Below are 13,028 nucleotides of genomic sequence, written 5' to 3' on the forward strand. Positions count from 1 at the left end.
AGGGACTATTTTTTGCGTTTTCTTTTTGTTTTTTTAGCCAAGCTTGGTGAGTTAGAAAAACACTCATTCAGCATTAAAAGTCTGAAACATACAACTCAATAGAATGACTAAGAGACGGTACGGAATAGTCACCGTAAGATGGGAATCCTGTGGGAGATACTGCCCTTTAGTATGTTAACTTATAAATCTTTTTCCACAAAATAAGTTTTTCAAAGAAAAGTAAAGAGCTTTTTAGAACAAACATGATCTGAAATAAAGTCAAATAATCTTCCAAGCGTAAAACAACCACAAACCATCAATAATAAATAAATGAGACCCATAAGGACCAAAGATTATTATAAATAACTGAGTCAAACTCAAAACGAGGAGAAATTAGCATGAGTAGGGGTTACACTTCCCGTGCCTTAAGACCAGAACTTGATTTGCACTTTACTGAAAACAAAATGCTTATTACACGTTTTCACTTTTTTTAACTTTAATAAGGTTTTGCTTCCTTATCAACGCCCGCTCTTTACGCTAAAGTTTTTTACTGTTTTAAAAAGAACAGAGACAGAGTCAAACTTTAGCGTAAAGAGCGGGGCGTTGATGAGGAAGCAGCCTCTTTCATATACGAAGTAATTTCTTTTCGTTTTAAGTTTTAATGTCGCTCCTTACTTTCAGTTAAAAAAACTTTTTTTTTTATTTAATAAATCAAAAACTATTAAGATTTTAATGAGTAAACAACGGTATATGTATATTAAACTATCAGTCCGCATTCATTTGTTTTACTTCAGTAAAACAAGTTCAAATTATGTTCTGGTCTTCAAAAGCATGGGGGTGTAACCCCCACCCCTGTTAATTTCTGTTAATTTTTGGTCGTTTTGAGTTTGGTTCAGTTATTTATTGAAATTTTTGGTCGTTAATTTTTGGGTTTCATTTATTTTTCGGAGGGTAGTTTATGGTAGTTTTATGCTTGGAAGACTATTTGACTTTATTTCTTCTCATTTTTGGTTTAATGGAGCTCTTTACTTTTCTTCTAAAAATTATATCATGAAACAAGTTTTTGAAATTAATTTATGTTCATTTTTTTACATAGCCTTTTTTATGGAAAAAGAAAATATATAATATATACTGCTAGCAGTAGTAGCATTAATAGTATAAACATAGTGGCTTCTGGCCACTAAATTGCAACTTAATAACATTAACCCTTCCTAAAGCATTGTTAATTCATCCTCATGCCAACCTTTATGGGCAAAGTGTGTTTTGATTTAGTTCCATAAAAATTCAGTATTTTCCAGATTTTTCGCCTTGATACCCTTAACCTTAGTAGCAGTAATGATAGTACCAATAGCAATAGTAGTTGCATTAGTAGTAGTAGTAGTAGTAGTAGTAGTAGCAGTAGCAGTAGCATGAGTAGAAGCAATAGCATTAGGACACAAATATTGTCATTTGGTTAGTTCAACATCCCAAACAACTAGCACTGTAAGTTTCAACTTCACACACCAAACCGTTCCTATGATATTGCGGATACGCCCTTTTGACAAATTACATACAGACAATGAGTTGTGATTCAATTCATTTTCCTCCCTCAATATTTCCTGAAAATTTCACCTTCACACCCTTAAGAAAAGTTATAAGTGTAGTCACAACAATTGTATTAACACTAGAAGTACTAGTAGTGGTATTAGCAGTAACAGCACTAGCAGCAGTAACATCAGTAGCATTAATATATTACCTTTTGGTCAGTTGAGCATCCCCTCATCATTTTCTTAAAGTTTCGACTTAATATGATTAGCCGTGGGTATGACATTACCAATACAACAATTTATTTGTTACCCGCTTGTTTTGACAATTTAAGCGGAGCAAAAACGTTAAGGAAAGAAAAACAAAATAACACAAACAATACAATCAATGCAGTCTAATCAAAGGGTGGTAAGGACCCAATCGTTGACAGGCGTTGACAACGTTGACATATGATCTTTTGATAACCTGTATATTCATATACTTTCTTAAAGTTTCTTCTTAACACTCTTAGTCTTACAAGTAGTCGCAGTAGAGGTAGTATTTGTATTTGTAGTAGTAGCAGTATTGATGGTTGTAGTAGAACGTACATGTTGCCTTTTGATCAGTTGAAAATCCCCTTTAGGATACCCTTAAAGTTTTATTTTGATATGGTTAGCAGTTCCAAAAGTATGATTGATTAGCCCTTTCAATCAATCAATCAATCATTTTATTAAAAACGATATTACAATACTCCAAGAAAGAATTAATCGCTTGCGCACTCGGTATATCTGGAGCTTTTGATTCCATATTCCGCTTTCGATCCATTTTATCTCTCTTGAAATCTGGGGCAAATCTGTTCGTTTGCAGCTCTCTTTGGTCATGTTACCAGAGTTCTACCAATCGAATTAGAGTTGGCCACTTAACTTCGACCAAGATACCCATTAGGAGATTGGTTAATCAAGGGTAAATGATTAGTCCTTCGATTTTCAATGTAGGTCTTCGCTCGACTACAACGGTTTTGCATCCTTTGGTCAATCTACATGGCCTTGATATCAGTCATATTTGATACGCTGATGACCTTCTATCATTAGGTGAGAATTTATCTGGGTTGCAGGAAGCTGCGACTTCTATTTCTATGAGTTTGAATGCCATAGGGCTAACCATAGCAATGTCCAAAACTAAGTTTTTAATTTTTGGTATTAACCGACAGATTAGAGGTCCTCCCTAGTAATATAGATGGGACTATAGTCCCTGAAGAAAATTCTTTGGTATATCTTAGCCTTAGTTATGACAAAACTCTTCATGGTACAAAACAACTCATATCCGTAGCCTCAAATAGAAAACTGAAAGTCATATGGAGCATTTGCCTGAGTCAGAGTTCAGTTCGACTGACGTACACTAGGCCACCCTTATAACGTACTCTTTGGACTATATATTTTCTTTTTGGCCTCTGTGCCAGTTAATTCAGTGTATTTTAAATTTACAAATTTTTGGAAATGTATGTTTTTCCTTTTTTCAGAATTTGTATAATTCTTGTTATAGAGGGTTTAAAAAAATTATTATTAATATTATTTTCATATTATCCTTTAGTCAATTCATCTTCCCCATTAAACATTCTCTGATAGTTCCAACTTAATACCCAAATCCATTCTTGACAAATGCCCTTTTGACAATCTGCATATACATAGTGTGTTTTGATTCAGTTCAGATTTCCCACCAATATTCTGTCAAAATTTCACCTTCATACGCTTAAAATTACTAATGTTAGTATTATATTAGTAGTGTTAGTAGTAGGAGTGCCAGCAGTAATAATAGTGTTATATTAGTGGTAGTAGCAACAGTAGTAGCAGCAGTATTAATAGCAGTACCAGCATATACGTATTGCCTTTTGGTCAGTTGAACGTTCCCATCATGATGCTCCGGAAGCTTCTTCTTGATACGGTAGGCCGTTTCAAACATATTGCAGTTACATTTTTTTGCCATTCTTAATGCACATAGTATGTTAAAATTTAGTTAAACTTCCATTTCAACATTTATTCAGATGTTGACTTCAATATCCTGAGCCTTGGTAGTACTCCTTAATGAAGTGCTAGTTTTAGTGGTAATAGTAGTAGTAGTAATAGTAATAGTAGTAGTAGTAGTAGTAGTAGGAGCAATAGCAGTAATAGTAGTATTGGTAGCAGTAGTAGTAGTGGTAGTTGTATCAGTAGCAGTAGCGTGCCAATATTGCCTTTTGGTTTATTGATCATCTTCTTTATTATTTCGTAAAAGCTCCAAAGTAATAAACTAAGTCTGAGTTACGCCCTTTTGACAACCCGTATGCACATATTGTGTTTTGATTCAGTTCGAAACTCTCCTCAGCATTCTCTGAAAGACTTAACTGAAAGCCCTTCATCTTTTTGCAAAGTAAAGGTCAAACGGGCCAACCAGTTTTCAATAGCATATTCTGTATGTAAACAATGGACAAATTGCCTAACTTACAGCCCTTGCCCTGAGGGCTTTGGAAAGGGAGGGGGAACGACATCCCCAAAGGCATGATTACTGGTCTTTTGCGCTGAACACAATAGCTGTCTTAAAATTTTGATTGGATGTGTTTTGGGAAATAAAGAGATTGGGGGGGGGGGGGGCAGCTGGCTGCTTTCCAATCACTTTTGGCACTTAAAGATTGCACTAGAACTTTCGATTTCAATAAAAACTTTATGTATTACCAGGGCATAACTTACAACCCTTGTCCAAGGGCTCTGGGGAGCTGTGTCCACCCTGGAGCCATTGTTATATAATCTTCGGATTATTTTTATCAAAATGGCCATCTAAAATTTCGATGGTTGTATTTATGGAAAAGAGGGCGTTTGGGGGCTAATTAAACTCATTATTTGACTCTTAAGAAGGGAACTAGAACTTTCATTTTCCAATCTATTGGGCTCCTCCAAATTGTATACGATCACCCCAAATTGTATACGATCTTTCCTCCAGGCTCTGGAAGGCTGTGTCAGCCTGGGGGCATTGTTCTATGATTTTTGAACTATTTTGAACGAAATGGCTATATCAAAATTACGATTGAATACATTTTTGGGAAAGAGAATTTCATGGAAGGAGGGGGCTAGTTGCCTTCCGATAACTTTTGACACTAAAATGGGAACTAGAACTTCCAATTTCAAATCAAATGAGCTTCCTCCAAGGTTTTTGTGACCAGCCCCATCATAAAAACCCCAATTCTCCCTGGAGCATAACTTAAAACCCTTGCCCTAAGGCTTTAAGGGTTTGTGTCAGCCCTGGAGATATCGTTTTATGCTCTTTGGACTATTATTCCGATTAGTCCAAAACTCTTAGCTGAAAAGTAAAATGTATGCCAATATACCATCCTTCATCCGCAGAACCTGAACCTTACCAATCTCAATCTTTCTTTTATTATAGCCCTAGAAACCAGGAATAAGACAAACTATTTCTGCAAATTCCTGTCTGAAAGTCAGCCTGTTTCAGTCAGCCGGGTACCCAAAACGATCCGTAGGAAGTTTCTCTGGAAAACATTTAGCAAATCCTCCTCCGTTTTTCGGAGTTCATCACTGGTCGCTTTCGTCACTGTAGCTTCCAATTTTAGTATCTTGGATCGCAGACTTATCTTCTTTTTCTTCCAAACGTTTTTCAGCTTTAAAAAAACACCCTGAGCCATGGCTATTCTAGTTTTAACATTTTCACGGCTCCCACAATTTTTACTAATAATACTACTAAGGCAAGTGAAGCTGTCCACCTGGTCGATCTTTTCGTTACCAGTATTCACTTTTATCTATTTGTTTGGCAAACTATACAAGGATAAGACCTTCGCTAAAGCACTTCTGTCAGGTGAACTGAACACTTGCTCATTCTATAAAACTAAGGACTAAAGGTGTTTGAAGACTCAGATACTTCTGAATTATTATGTTATTATTATTAATTAATTGTTAATTATTATTAATTAGATAACTTCGAAGACCACACTGTCTTTCCATGACGAAAGTAAAACAGTTCAAAATAGGGATGATACCTTTTTATTGACTGTGAATAGATATAAAATTATTTAACTGGATATTTCGAACACATGTACACTGTCAATAAAAAGGTATCATCCCTGTCTTGAACTGTTTTACTTTTATTATTAATTAATTATTAATTATGTCGACACATCCTCGACGCTTCCTAAAATCGAACTGTTCTTTTCTTACAATTAAATAAAAAAAAAGTTTTTTGAAATGAAAGTAAGGAGCGACATTAAAACTTAAAACAAACAGAAAATACGCCCCGCTCTTTACGCTGAAGTTTTTTATTGTTTTAAAAAGTAGAGTTCAATCAAACTTTAGCGCAAGGAGCAGGGTGTCGAGGAGGAAAAGCCCCTTTCATATACAGAGTAATTTCTATTCTTTTTAAGGTTTAATGTCGCTCCTTACTTTCATTTCAAAAAACTTGTTTTTAATTTAATTTCTGAAAGTTTTTGATTTAATGCATGTCTGATTTTGGCTCTCCGTACATAAATTATTAAAATAAAATTTGTATATTAATTCTTTTTTGGCTAAATGACTTTCTCTTAGTTTTGATCAGACGATTTTGAGAAATAAGGGGTGGGGAAGGAGGCCTAGTTGCTCTCAAATTTTTCAGTTACTTAAAAAGGCAACTAGAATTTTTAATTTGTAACGAACGTTTTTACTAGTAAAAAATATACGTAACTTAAGAAATAACTTACGTAACAAACTTTTATATTCTTATATTTTTGATTATATATATATATGAGGGGGTTTGACCCCTCGGTAATACCTCGCTCTTCGCACTAAGTCTTAAGTTTTGTCCCAATTCCTTAAGAATGACCCCTGAATCAGAAAGGCCGTAGAATAAATAGTTGAAATTACTAAGAATATTTTAGCATAAAGAGCGAAGTATTTATCTCCTCCTAAATACCTCGCTCTTTATGCTAAAGCATATTTAGAACCCCTCATATGCGTAATAATCTCTGTTCGATTTAAGTTTTAATGCTTCTGCTTACTTTCAATTGAAAAAACTTTTTCATGTTTATATTTTCATTGTTTTTTTAAAAGTAATGCTAGAAAATCCTGCGCCCTTTTCATTGAATTTCTCTTCCCCCATGAAATATTCCTCCAAGGAAAGATCCTCCCATATAGCCCCCTCCCCTCAACCCCACACCCAAACCACAAAAAAATCCCCTGAAAATGTCGGTACCCTTCCCAATAACCATTACTGTATGTAAACATTGGTCAAAGTTTGTAAGTTGCAGACCCTTCCCCAGGGACTGTGGGGGGATAGGTCATCCCCAAAGACATAGTTATTATGTTTTTGACTATGCGGAACAAATTGGCTATCTCAAAAGTTTGATCCGTTGACTTTGGGGAAAAATAAGCGTGGGAGGGGGCCTAGGTGCCCTCCAATGTTTTTGGTCACTTAAAAAGGACACTAGAACTTTTCATTTCCGTTAGAATGAGCCCTCTTGCAACACTCTAGGACCACTTGGTCGATACGATGACCCCTGGGGAAAAAAAAACCAAATAAACACGCACCCGTGATTTTGTCTTATGGTAAAAAATACGAAATCCCACATTTTTGTAGATTGAGCCTTGAAATTTTTTCTATAGGGTTCTCGGATACGCTGAATCCGATGGTGTTATTTTCGTTAAGATCCTATGACTTTTAGAGGGTGTTTCTCTCTCTTTTCCAAGATAAGGCAACTTTTCTCAGGCTTGTAACTTTTGATGACAAAGACTAAATTTGATCAAACCTATATATTTAAAATCAGCATAAAAATTCGATTCTTTTCATATATCTCTTAGTATCGAAATTCCGTTTTTTAGAATTTCGTTTACTATTGAGCCGGGTCGCTCCTTACTACAGTTCGTTACCACGAACTGTTTGACTCTGTCTACAGCACGATAAGTCTAAGAATTATCATTATTCTAGATAATTTGCTACATACGGAGACCAAGCTAGTGTCTTTAAAATAACTACACTCACTCTTATCCCCTTTTTTATAGAGGGTTTAATGAGGTTTTTCCTAAGATCGCTTGATACTTCTCCTTTTTCAAAAATCCTATTCATAGTCTTCAGTAGTTTATTTCTAATCTTATGCTAAACTTATTTCATTTACCAGACTATCAGCATCTAAGACCTTATTTGTTTTTATCACTTTTAGTACTGTCGCTCGTTCTCCTAATATATAAATATTCGGTTACATTCAAGGTGTCACAAACCTTTTCATTTTCCTCTATATGTTTTACTGTAGCTCTATCCCGGTTGAATGCATTCTGAAAAAGCTCTACCAATCTCTCTTTAACTCGTTTTTTGTCACTGATCTTGGCCACCTTCCTATTTTTGAAAGGGACAAGTTCAGGATAAATACTCCTTTTAAATTTTTTAACGTGCCAGTATAACATTTTACCATTATGCCGTCTAGCTGCGTCTTTTAGATCCACGGTAATTTTATCCATTGCGTCCACTTAACGACTCCTTAATTAATATTTTAATCCTTTCTCCATTTTATTGACATTCCTTTCGTTTTCATAAGGTCCATCACTAAGATAATTCTTGTTCAAGCCCCTTCTCCTGTATATTGAAAATAAATCTTTTTCACTAATATTCCTAGCTGTACTCCTAAATTTCTTCCCAAAGACACCATCAGCAACTTCACAAATTTTTTTTCCTAAAATTATTCCATTCATTCTCCAAATCGTCAAATTCTCAACCCTCAAGTTTAGTATTCAACAGTTCCTGGAAAGTTAACTAAAATTTTTGTCCTGAAGTTAACCAGCATCATAACTTCACGGGAGGTAGTTACCCGTCCATATGTTAGCTTTAAATTAACCCTAGACACTACTAGATGGCGATCTTTACTTTTAACACCGACGACAGCACTCCTATATACCGTAACTCCTTGTATTGATCCTGCCAGTCTTCGGTTTACTATAACATAAAAATAAGGTTTGCTCTTTTACCATTACGTGAATACCAAATTATGGGCCACTTTACGACCAAACACTGTATTGGTGATAACTAGATTGTTATGCCTACAACATTACAAAAGTTTGTAGCAATTACTGTTTTCTTTTCCTTCACCAAATTTACGTAGGCTATGATACTATATATCTCTATTTATTTTGACCTGGGTGTTAAAATCTCCTAACGAAAATAAAATATCGGACACATTTAGTGAAAAGAGAAAACATAGAAAAGAATCTGAAAGAGACAAACGGATCTACAGCTAGTAAAAATATTCAGCAGTAAGTGTCAGAATTTTGTTTGTTCACGGCCCTCTTAACATCAATTCCGTTTGCTCAACCTTCACTACGATGTAGACCTAGGCTAGAGAGGGGTACACTATGATATTTACAATTAAGAATAGATTCTGATGAGTCCTGATCGAGGAAAGCATTGGTTAATTGTTGATTGTATATATATATATATATATATATATATATATATATATATATATATATATATATATATATATATATATATATATGACCTTTCTTTAATTTTAAAGGAAATTGTATATAAACTTAAAACCTATTGTTCTCTTATTAAAAAATTTTCGAATTTTAATCCATATTGGAGTGTTAATAATTCACTGCAGGTGATAGGTTCTTTAACAATGGTTTCAGCTAAAAGAATTGAGTCTTTCGATTTTGCGACAATGTATACTAATTTATCACTTAATGTAGTGTTTGATAATTTAAAAACTGTTATCAAGAAATCTTTCCTCTTATCTAGTAAAATGTTCTTAAAAGTAGGCATTTATAAAAAAAAAAGCTAAATGGACAAATTGCTTTAATACTACAGTTAACTTGAGATGTTACAGCTTGGATATGATTTTTGAGTTATTGGAATTGGTTTTATACAATACTTATATAAGATTTGGGGGTGATTTGTATAAGCAAATTGTGGGAATTCCCATGGGGGAGAATGCCAGCCCATTTATAGCTGACTTGTTTTTAAGTCAACTAGAATATAAATATATGATGGAAAAGAATAATCCAATTAATTTAAAACATACTTTGTCAAATAATAAAAGATATTTAGATGATATTTTGGTCTTAAATTGTAAGGATTTCATTGATATTTCTAAAAATATATATCCATCAGAGCTTATTCATGAGCCTAGTCATGGCGCTGGTCATGAAGATCATTTCTTAGATTTAAATATGAATATTTGTGATAATAATAAATTAAGTTTTAAAATGTATAATAAAACGGATGATTTTGATTTTGAAGGGATTAGTTTCCCATTCCCTGAAAGTAATATACGCTCAAATATCACATATTCAGCGTTTTTCTCACAGTTACTTCGTTATGCAAGGATTTGTAGTAATTATATTGATTTTAAAAATAGATGTAAAATCTTGAGCCAAAAATTGATATCAAGAGGTTTTTCTGCAAATAAATTAACTTGGCAATTTAAAAATTTAGTTTTCATTATAATGAACTTTTAAATAAATATCAAAAAAATTATCTAGAAATACTTAAAGAAATTTTCAACTAATTTCGGAGGTTCGAGAAATTTTGTCGCAGCGCCATTTATTTTGAATTGTGTTTCTAATTGAGCGGATTTTCTTAAAAATTAGCCACATGGTAAAGATGAATTCTATAATTGTTTAGTTCATTCAGGTTTTTTGCAATGTGTTAATATTTGTGATTTGGTAAATTTTATACTTTTTAGTTTACCTATTGTTGCTAAAGGGAGGGATATATTAACAGGATAAGCTTGTTTTGGTTTTACTTGGTTGTTTTACATTTGCTGTTTTTTTTTTCTTTCATGGGCACATATTTTGGGGGTGATACCTGACGCGGGGATGCCATGGATATTCTGTGGTAGCCACAACACTGTTCTGGGTAGAGAATTTAGAGTGGCGAAACCCTATATAGGCCAGTGTATTCTCCTGATGAGCCCTTATGTTGGGTGTTGCCTCTGAATTATTTGTCTATATTATTTTTTCTATTGTTTGGATAATGACGACTTATACTTATTGACGACATGACTGCCTGTCCATGGATTATTCTTTATGGTTGATTGTGTGTGGCTATGCTGTTTGACCTATCTGATTAAATGGATGAGTAGGGTTAAGGCCTCATTTAATCACTAATTTAGGAAAACAGTCTTCCTTTTCTCCTTCTGTCTCTCTCTTTTTTTTCTTTTTTTTGTGTTTGTGCTGTTGCATTGGTGATTTCTCTTTTCATGATATATATATATATATATATATATATATATATATATATATATATATATATATATATATATATATATATATATATATATATATATATATGCTCTAAGAATACAATTGGAAGATGGCACTAACTTGATTTATAGATAAACATACAGATAAATAACACATCTGTGTTCCATCCCCAAATTGGTTTGCTACAGTGATTTTCAAGAGGCAATTTGCAGTTTGTCTCTTATCTCGATCTTATGTAGTATTTGTCCTGACTACACTTCTGGGCACTTTCGTTAATTTTTTATCCAACAATACTTACGATGTCATGAAAGTCGATATTTAAAAATGCCCTATGTTTCTTTTTTTTCTTATGTGGTCTACATGTTCTGTTTCTGCAAGTTCCATGATTGGGATTTTTAGATTATTTCAAATTTATTACACTATTTATTTTTGTTTATCCTACTTATTACACATATCTCTTCAGAATCTACAAGATTAGGTTTAAAACCTTTACCTTAAAGAATTTTAATACTTTTTCGAGAATAAAACTTTAATATCAAGAAAAGCAACTTATGTTAATTTAACCTTACGTTGCCCAACCAAAAACAGAGGGGAAACAAAGAACAAGCAAGAAAAATTCAGAAGGAAAAACAGCCACGAAAAATACAGAGCTGTTAATAATAGGAAACAAGATTCTGATTTCTAACCGTAATATTTGTTTTATTTTACAGTGTATTATCAAATTATCAGTAGTTTGCATCACTGGACATAAGGCACCCTTACTCTTTTTCCTTGTTGTTATAATAGCTACTCTCCTGGGTACTTTTCAAGTCATTTAATATTTCAAGCAGTGTATCATTGGTTTAAATCTACTATCCAGATGGATTTCTGCTTGAATTTGCTCTGGTCAAGATAATACTACTGCTATTAATACCACTAGCAACTCTTTACTGAACCAAGCCGCTTAAGGCCAGCACGGCTGTATAAAGATGTATCCATCCCATCTTTTTTCCATCTATTCACCGACATTCCACCTATACCCTGAGCAGTTCCTGAGCTTAGTGACTGCAAATCAGACTGGCGCACTGATGTCAAATTAAAACATATTATGCAAATATTCTCCAAATGATGAAAGGAAAATTTTTCCTTAAGAAGAAAAATCACCTGAAACTTCCCCTATGGGAGCTTTGAAAACCATCCCAATAGAATCGCTTTGTTCACAATTGAATCGAACGGAAAAGGTAAAAGCAGAGGACATCTCCGAAGGACGATAATCACCTGTAAATACGCCTTTTGGAACCTAGAAAATAATCATAATAAAATTACTTTGTTTTATTTCAACATAGGACATAACATATGTCGCAAGATCAAACACCTTGCAGCAATGAACTGTAAGTAAGCAGCGGCTTCTGCTAATAGCAGCCAAATCTTTTAGAAAAAAGAATATTGATAGGAATAAAGGAGTTGAAAGAATCTATTTTATACGACGGTTTCAAATGCTATATAGTAATTAAGTTTAGAGTTATATGTCAAAAGCTTTGAGCATGAGAATATCTAACAAATTCTAGAAAAAGACAAAAGAATCCCAAAAAGACAAGTGATTTTAATGTAAGCTACACCGACAAAGTCGGAATACCAGAGAACTCTATTGTGGAGATTTCAAGCCCCTTACTACAAAATCGCAATATCTTGTATTTTCTCTTAAAACAAAAAAAAAGACCAAGAATTATCCAGTAAGGAATGGCCCCAAGAATTGAATGGCTTATTGATGCGAATTTAGTTTAGTTCGGTTTCAAACTGATTTTTGGAAGTGCCCCGCCTAGGTATTTCTAAAATTCTGACGCCCCCCCCTCATTATTTTAAATTTTGTTACTCACATTTTTGTGTTTATTCACCCTAAGGAGGCTTAAAATGTCATTAACTTAGTATCTTTTTTCGTGTCGTCCTCTAGGTAAATTTTATACTAATGAAAATGTTGTCTGTATTCAACTCTTTTTATACGATGCATGACGTCATCACAATGCTATCATATATATTTGTTGCTCTTTAAATGCATATGAACGTAACGTCATTCACATGAAAATTTTCTTTTCCAAAATTAAGACTCTAGAGTATAATCAGCCAAAGGGTGCAAGTCCTGCTCATGGCCCATCCAAATGCTGCCATGCACAACCGATGGGGCCTGTGCTCCATTTTTGAAATCACGACTTTAGTCCATCAAATTTCCAGTTCAACTGTTTTGAAAGGCAATCGGTAAGTAAGCCACTTGCAATCACCAACTTGATATTTTCACTGCCTTTGAAAATACTATCAGTAAAGCACATATCAAAATTTAGCAAAAGAGAAGGTGGGTGAGAA

This window comes from Artemia franciscana, chromosome 6 (assembly GCF_032884065.1).
Source record: "Artemia franciscana chromosome 6, ASM3288406v1, whole genome shotgun sequence".
Taxonomy (NCBI): Eukaryota; Metazoa; Arthropoda; class Branchiopoda; order Anostraca; family Artemiidae; genus Artemia; species Artemia franciscana.